The following is a 13852-nucleotide window of genomic DNA, read 5'->3' on the forward strand; positions in this document are numbered from 1 at the left end:
ATGAATTGCTCCTGGAACGATTTCAAGTCGTCTCGCGCGGCAACTCGCTCGTTACAGGAGACGGGTTCGCCGGTGTTGGGCGGAGCGAGGAAGGGTGCCGGCCGAGCAGAGTAGGGAATCCGGCGGTCGGAGAGACGGGGTCGAGGGAAGATGGGTGAGGGAAGAAGTCGTGGGGTGAGGGAATTGGAAGGGTCGTGGGGAAGGGAGGGATGCAAAGGGGGAGAAGGGGGGAGGAGGAGGAGGTGGAAGAGGTTCTCGGGGGTTGAGGAAGACCGGGAATATTGGTATAGCCCCAAGCTTGGACAGGTGAAGCGGCTATTATTGTGCTCCATGGGAGCAGTGGGGGAAGGGAGCTGGGGGGGGGGGGGTGGTGGAGGATTGACGGGAGTGGAGGCGAGGAAATGGGGGAAGGGCAGAAGGGGAGAAGAGGGATGAATGTTTTTGGGTGCAGAGAGCTCCCCGAGTCTCGAGAGAAGATCCGCTTCTTCCCCTTTATCCTGTTTTGCAGTCCCGGGTAGCCGGCGCCACAGTATCTCAGACGCCGTGATCTCATAACCTAGGAACCCTTGCGGGGAAATGTACGCAAGACAAGGCCGGTGGAAACTATTTAAAAGTTCTTAAACCTTGACTTTTTTTACTCTTATGCTTAGTCTCAGAGAATAAAAATTTCGAACAACATTACACAAGGAAATTGGCAATGATAGTCATTCCTAAGTTCCAAGGCTCTCTCTCAACAATGGTCGTCTTACTCTGAACTATTAAGTTACCCACGAGCATATTCCAATTAGACTCGGTAGGCAATTAGGCTTATTATATTGCCAAAATATCTGGCCCAATATCGAAATATTAGTTGGCTCATGTTACAATTGTTCATTTTCTTGTAATTTACGAGAAAATAGAAATAATGTCTATTTTTAAATTAATTAAGTAATGTTATTTATTATCCGGCACAATACCTACCTACCTGGTCCAAAACCGAAATATGTTTATAAGTTGTATAGTTGTTCATTTTCTTCTAATTTTCGAGAAGGCAGAAATAATATTAAGTTACGCTATTTATCATTCTGTAAAATAGGTAGGCATACTGCTATTAAGTTTCATTGACGTTTTCTTCCTTAATCATAATTGCTCCGCGTAGTGTTATCATGCCACCTCAAAACGGAGACTAATGCATCAAATATCTCAATACGTGCATGAGTATATGATAATTTAAGTATTACCACATAAGTGAAATAAATATTTGTTTTGAGGAAAATATATTTTTTAGGAGATAAATCACCAAACAATGAATCAGTGATCCCCAAAATATTGCGAGAGAGAATATAATTATTCTTCATAACTGAGCATACTTTTAACTAATCTTAAGACCTTTTCTCGTAGTTATCAAGATTCATTCAGCAATCAAAAGCTTTTTTAAATCTAAATAACTGTAGAGAATACACTATCTGCCTTAAAATACTATGAGTTAGAAATTAAATATGAAGTTATAGGAAGTATGAACAATAGTTTTCATGAAATATTTATATTTAACTGAGTTTCCATTATATACAGATGGAGTTTCTTGAATAACTTCAATGATGCATACTATTTAGAGTAAGAAGACCATATTGGGGTGGATTTGATTTAAGAGAGTGCAATTTGCGCATGCTATTTTCCACTCTAACAACGGATTAATAATAAGGAATGAATATAAGTTTGTGATGAAAGTGAAAAATAATGCATTTAAGAAGAATTTAATTTTTTAGCTTCCATACTCAGAATAACCCTAAGGAAGTCTTAATTTCACCTCGCACCACTAACCAAGCTACTTGAAATCCATATTTTCGACCTTCTCCGCTGATAAAATCTTTGCTATACATACAGCTCCAGGATGATTGAGCTTAATCACCGCATTAAGCGTAACCTGCACAGCTTTGAACTGCCTCTTTAAAGCTTAGACGTTATATCATGGACGACATGCTTTTTAATCTTGCACTTTGGTAAACTCTACCTATTATTTGATGCCATCTTCTCACATTTTCCTCGCTTCCACTTGAGCTAACACTCGGAGCGCGTTGCACCGCCTGAGTATCAACAGAATCACCCTCCCCCCCCTCCTCCCTCTCACCCCCACCCTTAGAATCCTGCTCTCACCTCACCTCTTTCATCGCTATCCCCAGCGCTCGCACCCCTTACACCCCGCACCACCGCAACCGACGTCACGTCCTCCGTCCCTTCGCTTTCCCTCGTCCTTACGGGTGGCTGTCAAACACGTTCCCAACACTTCCCGCTCACGTCCCTGCTCACGTTTCAAATTCCTTGACCCAACACCCTTCGTCATATATTATACCTGCCGCCACCCGAAGGCCTGATTCGCCAAAATTAGTCGATACTCATCCAAGAAGAGTCTATATCGTAACTCGCTTACCTATTTACCAGAGAAATTTTCTGGCGAATCCCATGGATATCCTATTTTCTTAACTGATCGATAGCGGATTCTTAATCATTATTTGAGGGTGCAACAAAGCTATTAAAATCCATTGAAAATGACGTAATACGAGTGGATTCAAAATCTTACATCTTCTAATTTATTTCGGATCGACTCATTACAACAAAAAGTTAAAACTTTTGTAAATTCAGCTACGCAATCTCTATTCTAATGGATACATTTTTCACAACGTAGACGCCATTATTCCATTGTCGAAGAGAACGTTTCGGTCACGGTTCCTTTTGCCCACTGGAAATCCCGGCTGGTACGGAGCTGAGTCTTCTCGTTTTCATTTCCACGCGATCTTTGGCCTTATTTGAAATGTCGCACCCACGAACGAATATTTTAAACACATCCATTACACCATTGCCGCATGTATCACTCAATTGACGTTGAAGTTCGATGGCTGTTAAATCTCGCGGGTTTCTTGTACGCTAAACGACGTATTTTAAGTATGAAAAACTCTTCTAGCTCTAGCGGAGGCTATACAAACTCTGAGTAATGTACGGTAGAGCCATCTATGTTTTTTATCGATCAAAAGTTTCCAAATATAATGAGCTCCACCATATCTTTATATCTACTCCGTCTTGATAAAAAAGAATACTAGGGTACTCTAACCCACCTCAAACTCTAAGAATTAAAATTATGCATTACGCTTGAGAGTTTTCGGTTGACTGTTATGTTGAGTTAAATGGAAAAAAATTTTTAATGTCACAGAGATGCACATATATGAACAAGGGATGGAACTAATTAGATGTATTCTCTAGAAGTACATCGTGAATGGGCAAAGAAGCGTTCACAAAGAAGCGGGAGTTGATGGCACACACATAAAAGTAAAGGCGTAAAGAGGGGACTAGGGAACACTTTTATACGGAGCGTAGGTTTTTATGGATCGAAAACGCAAGTCGAAGAGACATGAGAATAAACGGAAATTCGAAGGCGTCGAGACATGGTTGTGGAAAAGAATGGAGAAGATTATAAGAGTATATACGGAGAGGAAAACAAACGAAATCCTAGGCATGGTAGGTTGAGTGAGACCAGTTGTTGGTTGAAATTCGATGATGGTAGAGCCAGTGGATTCTGGAGACACTGAGAGGCATTGGGATGGTGATGACAGTAATGGAGGGAAGGATGCTAGAAAAGCGAGTCAAAGGGAGGAAAAGAATAGGCATTTTGAATTAACTCACGGGGATAAAAAATGCAGCGCTACAGAATGAGTCGTTGTAATATGTAGAATGGAGTTAAGGAATTTCTGTACCATGTTAGTCAGTGCTCACGAATACAGTAGTGTGTAGTACCAGGGTCCGTCAATAATATACCCTAAACCGGTTACTTACAAGCTAATAATGATCTGGAATGCCTTTTTTGAATTTAAACGCCTTTTATCATAAACAAATAAAGCGGTCGGACCTGTCTACCAATCGTCAGTTCACATTGTGACCATAACTTTTCCCACCGATGTGAAGGTTTTCTTAAGTTGATAGTTCTAAGGGTTAAGAGGTGCTCCGAGGAAAAAAGGCTCCGTAAATACCACCCAAGTGCACTGTTGTCGCAAGTAGGTCACAGAGGAAGTTCCGATTATTGCCCTGTCTCGAAAACGGCCCATAGATATCCATGTGCACTCAAACCCACGCACTAACTGCTCACATTAATGCTTACCACTTTGGTACGTACAAAATACTAAGAATTTTCACGGTCAAAAATTATTATTTTTGTCCCTTTAGTCCAATATTTCGAGTATGATTTGACCAACGCTGAATGTCCGTTTCAAAGTGCACTTTAGTGGAATAGCCTTTCTCTGGTACTGGTTATCTATATCTTTAAAAAGCATTCAAAACGGAGAGAACTGATTTTTAAACTTTCCTTCAAGTACACTGCTCAAATAATACCACTCGTTGAACCAATTCCCCGTTTCCAAGCTATGAGGACGCATAAAAAGCAATGCTCCGGCTCTAAAACCATCTGATTTTCAAGGCATCCCGGTGGAATTACCTTTTCCTCTTCGACCTTTCGCCCATCCTATTCTTGCTCTTCACGTCCCAGTCTCTCAAGCCCTCGTTACCCTCCTTTCCGTTCTATCTTGTTTTTGATGACTTTGCTTCTATTCTCTTAATCTGGATCTTCGAACCCTTTTTTCCATTTCCTGGCTCTATTCGCCCACGCACATATGTTCTTGCCCCCTGCACTTTTTTGTATTGAGGCCATATTAATCCCTCATTGGCCGCATATTTTTACAATCTTAATATAATCTGGATAGTAAATAATGCACTTCTCCATCCAGCATCCTTTTTCAGTTCCTTTCTAAAATGATGTAAATATTTGTATTCGGCGCACATTTTCAGCTCTATCCCAGGCTCAATTATTACGCAATCAATCTTCTCGTTCCCTGCATCATTTTCAGACTGAATTAAAGTATTTAAGCTATTCATTTTCTCGTCTAACTAATACCTCATTCTCCTTTTCCTCATTTAGTGCTATTTTTTCTTGATACTTTCATCATCATATTTGTTTTACCTTCACTTCACGCTCTTCGTAATTTCCGTTTCTTCTCTTTGATACAGCGAGCACATTATTTAATACTACCTTTAAGATTCTTCGATATGCAGGAATAAGCTGACTGATTTCTTGCATTGTAAAATTCATTTGTTGATCAAAATATTTTGAGTTCAAATTTTTATGGTGCTCTAGGATCTCGAAGAAACTTAATGAAACATTTCCCTAGTTCCCAAGTTCCCTAGAGGCCTCCCAGATACTGCATAACACCGACGAATATCGATCGAGGGAAAATTATACGTAACCTCTGAGTACGTTACGGATGAGACTAAAATAATGGAATACATTTGTAATAACATTCCTTCGCTTTTCTAAGTCCACTAAAAAGAATTAAATCGGCAAATACCAACATAGTGAAGAATTTCTACCTTTAATTTCATAATGAATCCATGTTATCACTATTTTTACATGTTTACAGGATGCATCAAATGAATAGTCAACATACTATATTTATTGTTTAAAGTGATTTAGACATTGACTGCTATGGATGCGGTGCATTACAGCTTAGTTTTCACACTAACCTATACCAAATATTTTAGGTACATTATAGAGTTTCTTTGTTAATTTCAATCATGGAATTTTCTCCTCTCGTTAATGCTTTTGTTTCAGCAATGATGCTACCACTTTGTGGTACAAGTGTTGAAAACCAACTCACTTTTCATAAATGAGGGAAAAATAATAACGGCCGTAGGCTTCTGAACTTCTCTATCAACGAAAACTTACCATATCTTTTTTCCATTTTAGGAATTTTACCATTTTTGTTGGATATAAATGAAAAATTACTAATATTTTAGTGAGTGAACATAAATATCCACTTCTCAAAAGAATGGGCTAGGTAGCGGGGAATAATTAAAGACGTGTGCATGAAAACTGCATTATTTAAATAATCATTCACAATGGGTGGGGCTAAAACTAAGAAAAAACTGTTTCACATTTACAGATAAAGTTTGATATTCAATTATTAAGGAACTATCAAGTGACTACTATTTCCACTACTAGAGTCTGGCTTGAGATATAAAAACTGAGATAAATTTCGTCCGAGAGCCGGTTAGAGGTTTTAATCCACTTTGATCCATATCCGCCATTATGTGGCCATTAGCGAAAACCATAAACACATTTCAGGCACGCTTTCCCTACTCTTTAGTTGCACGATAAATTATCGTCCATTTATCTCCTCATCGAACGATCTTGCTCCCGAGAGCAGAAGAGCTTTACCCCGCACCCTTCCCATGCAAAATCATTACCCCCTCCTGAATCGTCTGAGCTCTCTTCACAGACTCTACTTTGAGGTCGTGGCCATCAGCGAAAGAATTCTTTTAGATAAGCTTCGCTAGTATGAACCCATTAACCCACTCGTATTACCTCCCAGACCCTCTCTCTCCCCTTTCCTTACGATGGCCATCGGGTTAACACGCATACTTCCTCTCGCAGTTGAACATTTCGTCATTTTTTTTCGAGCATTTCTCTCCTTCACATCACCCTCCTAAAATTTTCCATTACCCCACCCTCTGCAGTTCTTTCTTCCTCTCTCTCTTACTCCCGTGCCCTCCTCGTTCTCTTCTCCCTCCGCGGACGTCCCTAGCCCGGCAAAATACGACTTCACCCCGCCTCAACGGATGTATATTCCGGAGACGCGCGTGTTTTGCACCAAAATAGGTTTCCGCATGCCTCAACGAGTTGCGCCTTAACGAGCGAGAGCGCGAACAATCCCTCGGTCGCGGCGAAATTCAGTGTGCGAGAGCGTATTTCTCCAGAGCTTGGCAAAAAAAAAGTTCACGGTGAGCTCTCACTGTAGACACGCATTTATTTGGTTTAGTTTCCATTAAATAAAGGGGATCTCTCAATATGTTTCTGTTTTATGCCGCGTAAAGATGCTAGTTTTTTCCAGAAAAAATAAAATAGATTACATTGAATTATGAAGTGCAGAAATTCAGTTCAGAATATTTCACATTACTTGCACCCATCGATTATCTCGATAAAATTTCTTTTAATTGTGCGTCGGATCGAGGCATTATGTTTAACATTCTAAGAGAAATTCCTTGATTTTTTTACCATAAAAGCGAAAAAAATATTCATTTTATTGTGATCCAAGAGATGAAGTTGGTCATATGTTCCTATTTTCAGAAATGTAAGTTGCTTAAACGTTGCTGTCTGACGAAGGACAGATTCCCCAGACCATGGAGGTCCAATAATTTCTGCCACTCATGATTTAGTTCTTGATTCGCTTCCTGATTGAGGATGAGCACGTACTAATTTCACCACATGCAATTGATATAGGAAAATCTCGTATTAATGGCGGTCATGTATTTCAAGATTTAAACTTTTGACGGATGCGTGTCGTAATAGGGTCACGATGGGATGGATCTAACGAGAATCGGGAAAGAGGAAGCATTGCCGGGGTCCAGGAGTAAAAGGGGAGGGGAAATGTGACCTGCGAGGAAAGGTAAACAGGATTAATGGCGGAGAATGGTCCGTTCCCGAGGTGACGAAGACAGGCAGCTTGGCCACTGCACTGACTTATTTATGGCGTTCGAATTGAAGACAAAGGACTTGAGTGGAAGAGATGAGCAGCGGGGGCTGAAGTGTATGGAAAAGGAGAGTTGGAGGAGGATTGATGGTTAGAGATCGGCGCAAAGGGCAAGGGCCACCGGTTGAGAAACGGTCTGGGAAGAGGACTAGTGTTGGTTGAGCGATGTAATCATTCTATTTTCCGTGGAATCGCTCGAACGAATACGCATTTAGTGAATCGAGAGTGGAATAGTGAACAGTTATTAAAGCTTGTATTGTGGTTTTTATTTTGGAATAAGCTGCATGGCTTGTTCTTTTTACTTTGACTCCTGGCCTTCGGCAAATCCAGTCCCAGTTACATCCGAGCAAAACATCAACTGAGTTATTTCGCAAAACGTATTTCAAATGCCATCTATAAAATAATATCGTCGCTACAGTTTCTTCACGATGCACTTTTAATATGCCAATTGACCCAGGATTATTTGAAAGAAATTAAGTAATAAGATATAAAATAGAGGCAAATTTTTCACCAGCATATAATTATAGAAATAGCAAAATTCAGTCATCGACGAGGTTTAGATTGGGGGAATGAGCGTGACCAAATTTTATTGGCAAGTAATTTGATAGGCGAAGGGTGTATGGACTCAATTTAATTCAATACTTTCGATACACGCATTACTCAAGGAAATCCAAGCGACGCTTTTCTCGCAGACTGTGGACCACAAATGTAAGTATTACACAGTTGAATATTAGTTCAGTAATATTTATCATAATATGTATAGAGTAATTTGCTTTGATTATAAGAGGAATACAATCCCACATTGAGTTGAATAAACAGGTAATATTTCAAACTAATGGGGGAAATATTTTGAACCACTATCATTTTAAAACAGAGATATAAATTTAATGGCAGAAAACTATCCATTAATCTAATGATAAAATTATTTACGTGCGGAATTTTATACCTAATGGATGCATACTCTTTTACGAAAATAACTTCATAAATTCATAAAATAAATTTTATTTCTGAATAGGACTGAAATCAATCAAGGAATAGGGAGTATAGAAGGGAAGAAACGATTTACAGGAAGTTATTTCTTACAAAGTGGTGAAATAAATTCCGTCCACTCAGTCATTTTTTGCAACTTTCTAACAGACAGACTGGAAAATTGGGGATGACGGATTGCCATTCCAAATTCAAACTATTTTGGTGATCGCATAGGATGAAGGTCCCGAAAAAACGGTGACTGCTAATTTATCTCTTTACATACCCTGAGGTGGAAGTAAAGATGAAGGGAAGGAAAAATGTAAAATATATGAGAAAAGTTTCAACACGATATCAATCAGCGAATTCTGCTCTGAAAAAATAGGAATTTCACCCTCCAATGGAGAAAAAGATCCATTGAAAATTTATTTATAAGCCAATACCCTGGGGATGGTATGAATAAAAATGACTCCAATGCCTTATGCATTAATGCAATGAATACAATGAATTATTGATGAAATTTAAACGTAAAAATATCGGATTTAAAGAGGATGTGCACAAAATATTTACAGGGTATCTGAGGCCTCAAAAGTAAATATACTGTATTAATGCATAGAATATCAAATATACTGTCTTGAAGTAGACTATTATCTTGGGAAAGGAATACTAAAACAGAGATGCTTATGATAAAGCTGAGTACACCGAAGCCTTATTTTCATGTCAATGTTTTCAAAACCTAGCCGAAAGTCTAACTGTTCAAGATTGACCTGAAACTATATTTTTAGATGCAACTATTTCAGAGCGTAAAAATCATTCGCCTTGACTGGGACTCGAACCCAGATCCCTCAATATCCGGTCGAGTGCTTTAGCCACTTAAGCTACCGAGGCGTCCTCTTAAACTCCGAAATTTTGGGGCTTTTAAAGGAACTAGATGATTTTTACGCTCTGAAATAGTTGCATTGAAATGCACATTAGCGGATGACTCCGTTAAAAGTTACTGTTGCGGCATCTCCCGCAGTTTCTTTGGAATATATTTTTAGAGTCAAACATTCCCGAATTGGCATATTCGACTAATGACAGCATGTTTTATCTTCTGTTAAATTGAAGGACGAGAAATGTTTTTCTTTACACTCAAAATCTAGTCTTATAAATTGGACACCCAAATATACGTGACCTGGTAAATATCATTTCTCATGACAGGAACAAGCTATATTCCTAATCTATTTATAAAATACCATGCCTTAAATAACAAAAACGAAGAAAAACGTCCATAAAAATCAATATCAGTACATTTCTTTATATTTGGATGATGCTAAATATTATCATAATACATTCAAATAAAAAATACGCTTTTGCTCATTATTTTCAGCATTACCGAGAAACGCATCATATACAGGTAATAATTAAAATCATGCAAATGGACGGTTGTGAAAAGAAGATGTGGGGGTGTTAGTTTAGGCAGGTACTCGTATGCATTCAGCGAAAAATCTTTGAAGGTAACACAACAAATACCATCAAAATCAATGTAAAACACTCCAATATAATTCTAAATAAACATTAACATTTGAAAATATACATTTCATCTCATTCACATGATACCCTCATACAAAATTTATTAAAATAGCTTGAAAGTTTTTAAATGCTCATTATGTTGGAAATATTTGACGAGAAATGTATGGTTGCTAACAATACAAGGATTATCAGCGATTAATTGAGTTAAAGTGAGTGGTAAAATTTGATAAACCTACCAAAACGAAAGTAGCACTCATTTACAGTCTCATAAATACATTTGTCGGTGTGGTATCCGTACTTTAAACTTTTATAGATGATTTAAAGCAAAATCGTCTATAGAAAGTATTATCCTAAAAATATCGAAATATTAACTGCCTCTAATTTAGATGCATATATTATTCAAATAATAATGGGAACAACCGAACGATTTAGTTGACAGTTTTTTCAATATGAAACAAATAGACCACTTACTGAAGAATGCTCGAGTAAAGATAAACCAGCCTATTTCGACTATTTTAGCTCGGTGGATATTCAAATAGTACCGAACCTTAGAAACAGTCTATGTAATTAATGAGACCGACATTTTTTAGAATTAAATGCACTATTGCCTCTTCCGATCTCATTCTTTGCCCTGTACGTTTTCCGCGCACACTAAATAAACTACGCTCAAAGATTATTATTACCCGTTCATCAGATCTTATTAGCATTTGAGTACATTTTCGTGGTCACGCCGAAAATATATTTCAAGAAAATGCCTCCGTTTTTAGCGTCGAAACAGGCCTCGTAATGGAATTAGGGGCACTAAAGACTGCGACAGAGGTTCGGAAATTAAAAAAAAAACCTCGCTCGTGTATTCACTTGGAATTAAAGAAAAATAAAGCTTTGGATGGAAGAGATGACCTTTGGCCCTTCGACCTTAGCCATTCGAAACTATTGATGTCTGCTGCAAAGCACAGGGTAGAAAAGTTGAGGCGGCGGCCAGCTAGGATGCCGATTAGTTCAAACAACCGGGAATGAATCAAAGCAGCAAGATAAAAATACCCAAAGATATAGAAGTGTTTCTTAGCTTAAACACATCCAGCGCTTATTCCTTCAGGGTGCATATTAAATATGCGAGTACGCAAGATACAAAAATGAATCACGTAATAAAGAATGTAAGTACATAGTGATCCACGGACTTTTTATTTCTTAATATTCAATTGATCACGGAAAATTATGACTTATAGCTATGATGGTGAAAAAACAATTCCTATATAACTGCGCATACAACTACTACTGAAAGAAAAGTGGGACACACCACAATTAATTGGCATAGATCCTAAATTGATTTCACAAGAGAACAATAAGCAAAAATTATTCCGAAAGTGACATAATTAAAATTCCTTAACTCAGAGTATTGGATGACCCACAAGAGAACAATAAGCAAAAATTATTCCGAAAGTGACATAATTAAAATTCCTTAACTCAGAGTATTGGATGACCATCAATTTCTTTCAAATCTCATCAAATGACGTATATATAAAGTAGGAAAGATGTTTATTCCGGTTCGCTGCTGAAATTTCACCCGTGATCAACAGAAAAACACATTTATATCAGAAAGTAAATTCGAGACCAACATTAATATTGCAAAAATAATACAAGTACGTTGAATTGCAAGAGAGAATTTTCTAAGTTTTATGGGTACTCAGAAATAAATTAATAAAAGCACATGCCCTATTCATGCGAAATATGCGAATTGAAAACAGATCAATGCTAATGAATGAATTTCTGCCGTGACATGATGAAACGGCCTCATGTGGTTGAAAAATTCTCAATAATGCCTCATAAGTTCCAGATTCAATAATACATATTTATTATTTTGGAAATCACGAAGGGAAACAATAACCCCACAGGAAATATTATTTCTCAACTCTAATGTTATTCGTTAGTGAGGCCATTGATTTCTATACCATTTGACACAGGGAAATGGAAGCTAAAATCTATAAATAGCACTCGTAAAAAAATCTTCCAGTTTTGTTTCCGTACATGATATTTCTATACTAATACTAGTATATTAAAGTAATTTTCTCAAAGGAAAACCAATGTTTAAAGCCTTAACTTAAGGAAACGAAATAAAATCATATTCAAGCAAGACGTCTTTGCATCCAATGCCTCTTATGACCAAAACAGAAGGAGGCGATTCCTATAGACGGTGTCACAAGGGGGAAAGAAGGACGAAAGCACAAATTATATGGACGGGAAGGAAGAGACAGGAGACAAGAAAGTAGACGAGTGGAATTGGAGCAATGGAAAAGACTCGAAAGAGTGTTGAGGAATAAGGGACGGAGAATAAAATCGTGAGGGGGGAAAACAGAGGTTGGTGTGGAAGAAGAGAGATCTCTCCGACGGAGATAGACGAGGAGAGGGGGAGATGAGGAGGGAGAGGGATAAGCTGACCTGGCGAACACCCAGGAAAATGTAGTCTTGCGTTCGCGATCCTGCACCGCCATGGCTTTGCCAGCTTGGTGGACCCAATGGAGGGAGGGGAGAGAGGAGGGGCGAGAGGGAGGTGGGCTGTGCGCTCAAAATAAACCTCCCAAGATGTTTCCACCGCGCCCATAAGTCCCATCCCCTTCCACTTTTCCTCTCCTCTTCCTCTGCCCCCTCTATCTCTCTCCCACACGCCCTTCTCCCCCTTCTCACTCTGCACCCGCTCTCCTGGTCCACATTATTACTGTCGTCATCCACGTATCTCAACCACATTTCACACCGCCGCGACGCTTTGAGAACCTCCGCCACGCCGCGCCACCGAGGCCCGTGAGCTAATGCGTCACCTGACGGAGGCTCGGGGTAGGATATTGCCTCGGCAGCTGATGCGGTGGGGAATTCGGATCGTATGCAATGGTGAAAAAGGTAAGTAATACGAAGGTAAGTGTGTGTCGGGTAAGTTTTAACTCTCCGGAGTAAAAGGAGGCACCAGAAAATAAAAAATAATCCATATTGAAGGGAATCAAGTGGAATCAGGTGAATCGAGAAGCTGAGAGTTCCCCATCTTCCAGATCTGGATGAGGGGTATGGAATAGGGAAAAAGTTAATAAAACCGTCCGGGTGACGGAGGGGGGGGAAGAAAGGGGTTGGTCGCAATCCATGCCGGCCAAAATTAGTTCAGCAGGGGGCCCCATTTTCTTATTTAGTGGGTGCCGACCTGATACATGTGTCGCATTTTTTATGCGTATTCGTGGAATGGGGATATAAATATATATTCCACGAAAAGAGGGCTAAGATTCAAGGTTTCTTCTCGGAGATTACAGACGGTGACCTAAGCTCCAACTTCCGACCACTGCAAAAAATGAGCGAATTAAAACGCCGATAAAAAGTGGGAACATGAGGTATTCTCGTGCGTTCGGAAGCGCCATGGTCTTCCGACGTGAAAATTGGGAACCTCGGGAGCGTAATTTTTTAAATGATATCCCACCTTTAAAAAAGTTTAAAAGCCCACCCTTTCAAAAGTCAATGCGTGGGTATTTAAAAAAAGATTTTCCAAAGGTGCGTTTGAGAAATTGAGTTTTTTCGATCAGTGACAATTATTTGATTTTTTTCTTTTATCTAAGCCACTCGTAATTAATTATCCGAGAATATAGTCTACTAACGGCTGCTTTTCTAACAATATATTTCGCAAAAACCGGTAAATGTATCGCAATACGAGAATGTCTATTCAATTGCTATATATTCTTGGTAATGGGTGTGGTAGGAGAGCAAAAATTATTTAGACTCGGCGGTTAGGAAAGGGTCCAGCGTCCAACTATTGCTATTACAGCGTAGTTATGTTAGATATATTCCTTGAAGCC

This window comes from Hetaerina americana, unplaced genomic scaffold (genome assembly GCF_022747635.1).
Source record: "Hetaerina americana unplaced genomic scaffold, ioHetAmer1.1.p SCAF_3, whole genome shotgun sequence".
NCBI lineage: Eukaryota > Metazoa > Arthropoda > Insecta > Odonata > Calopterygidae > Hetaerina > Hetaerina americana.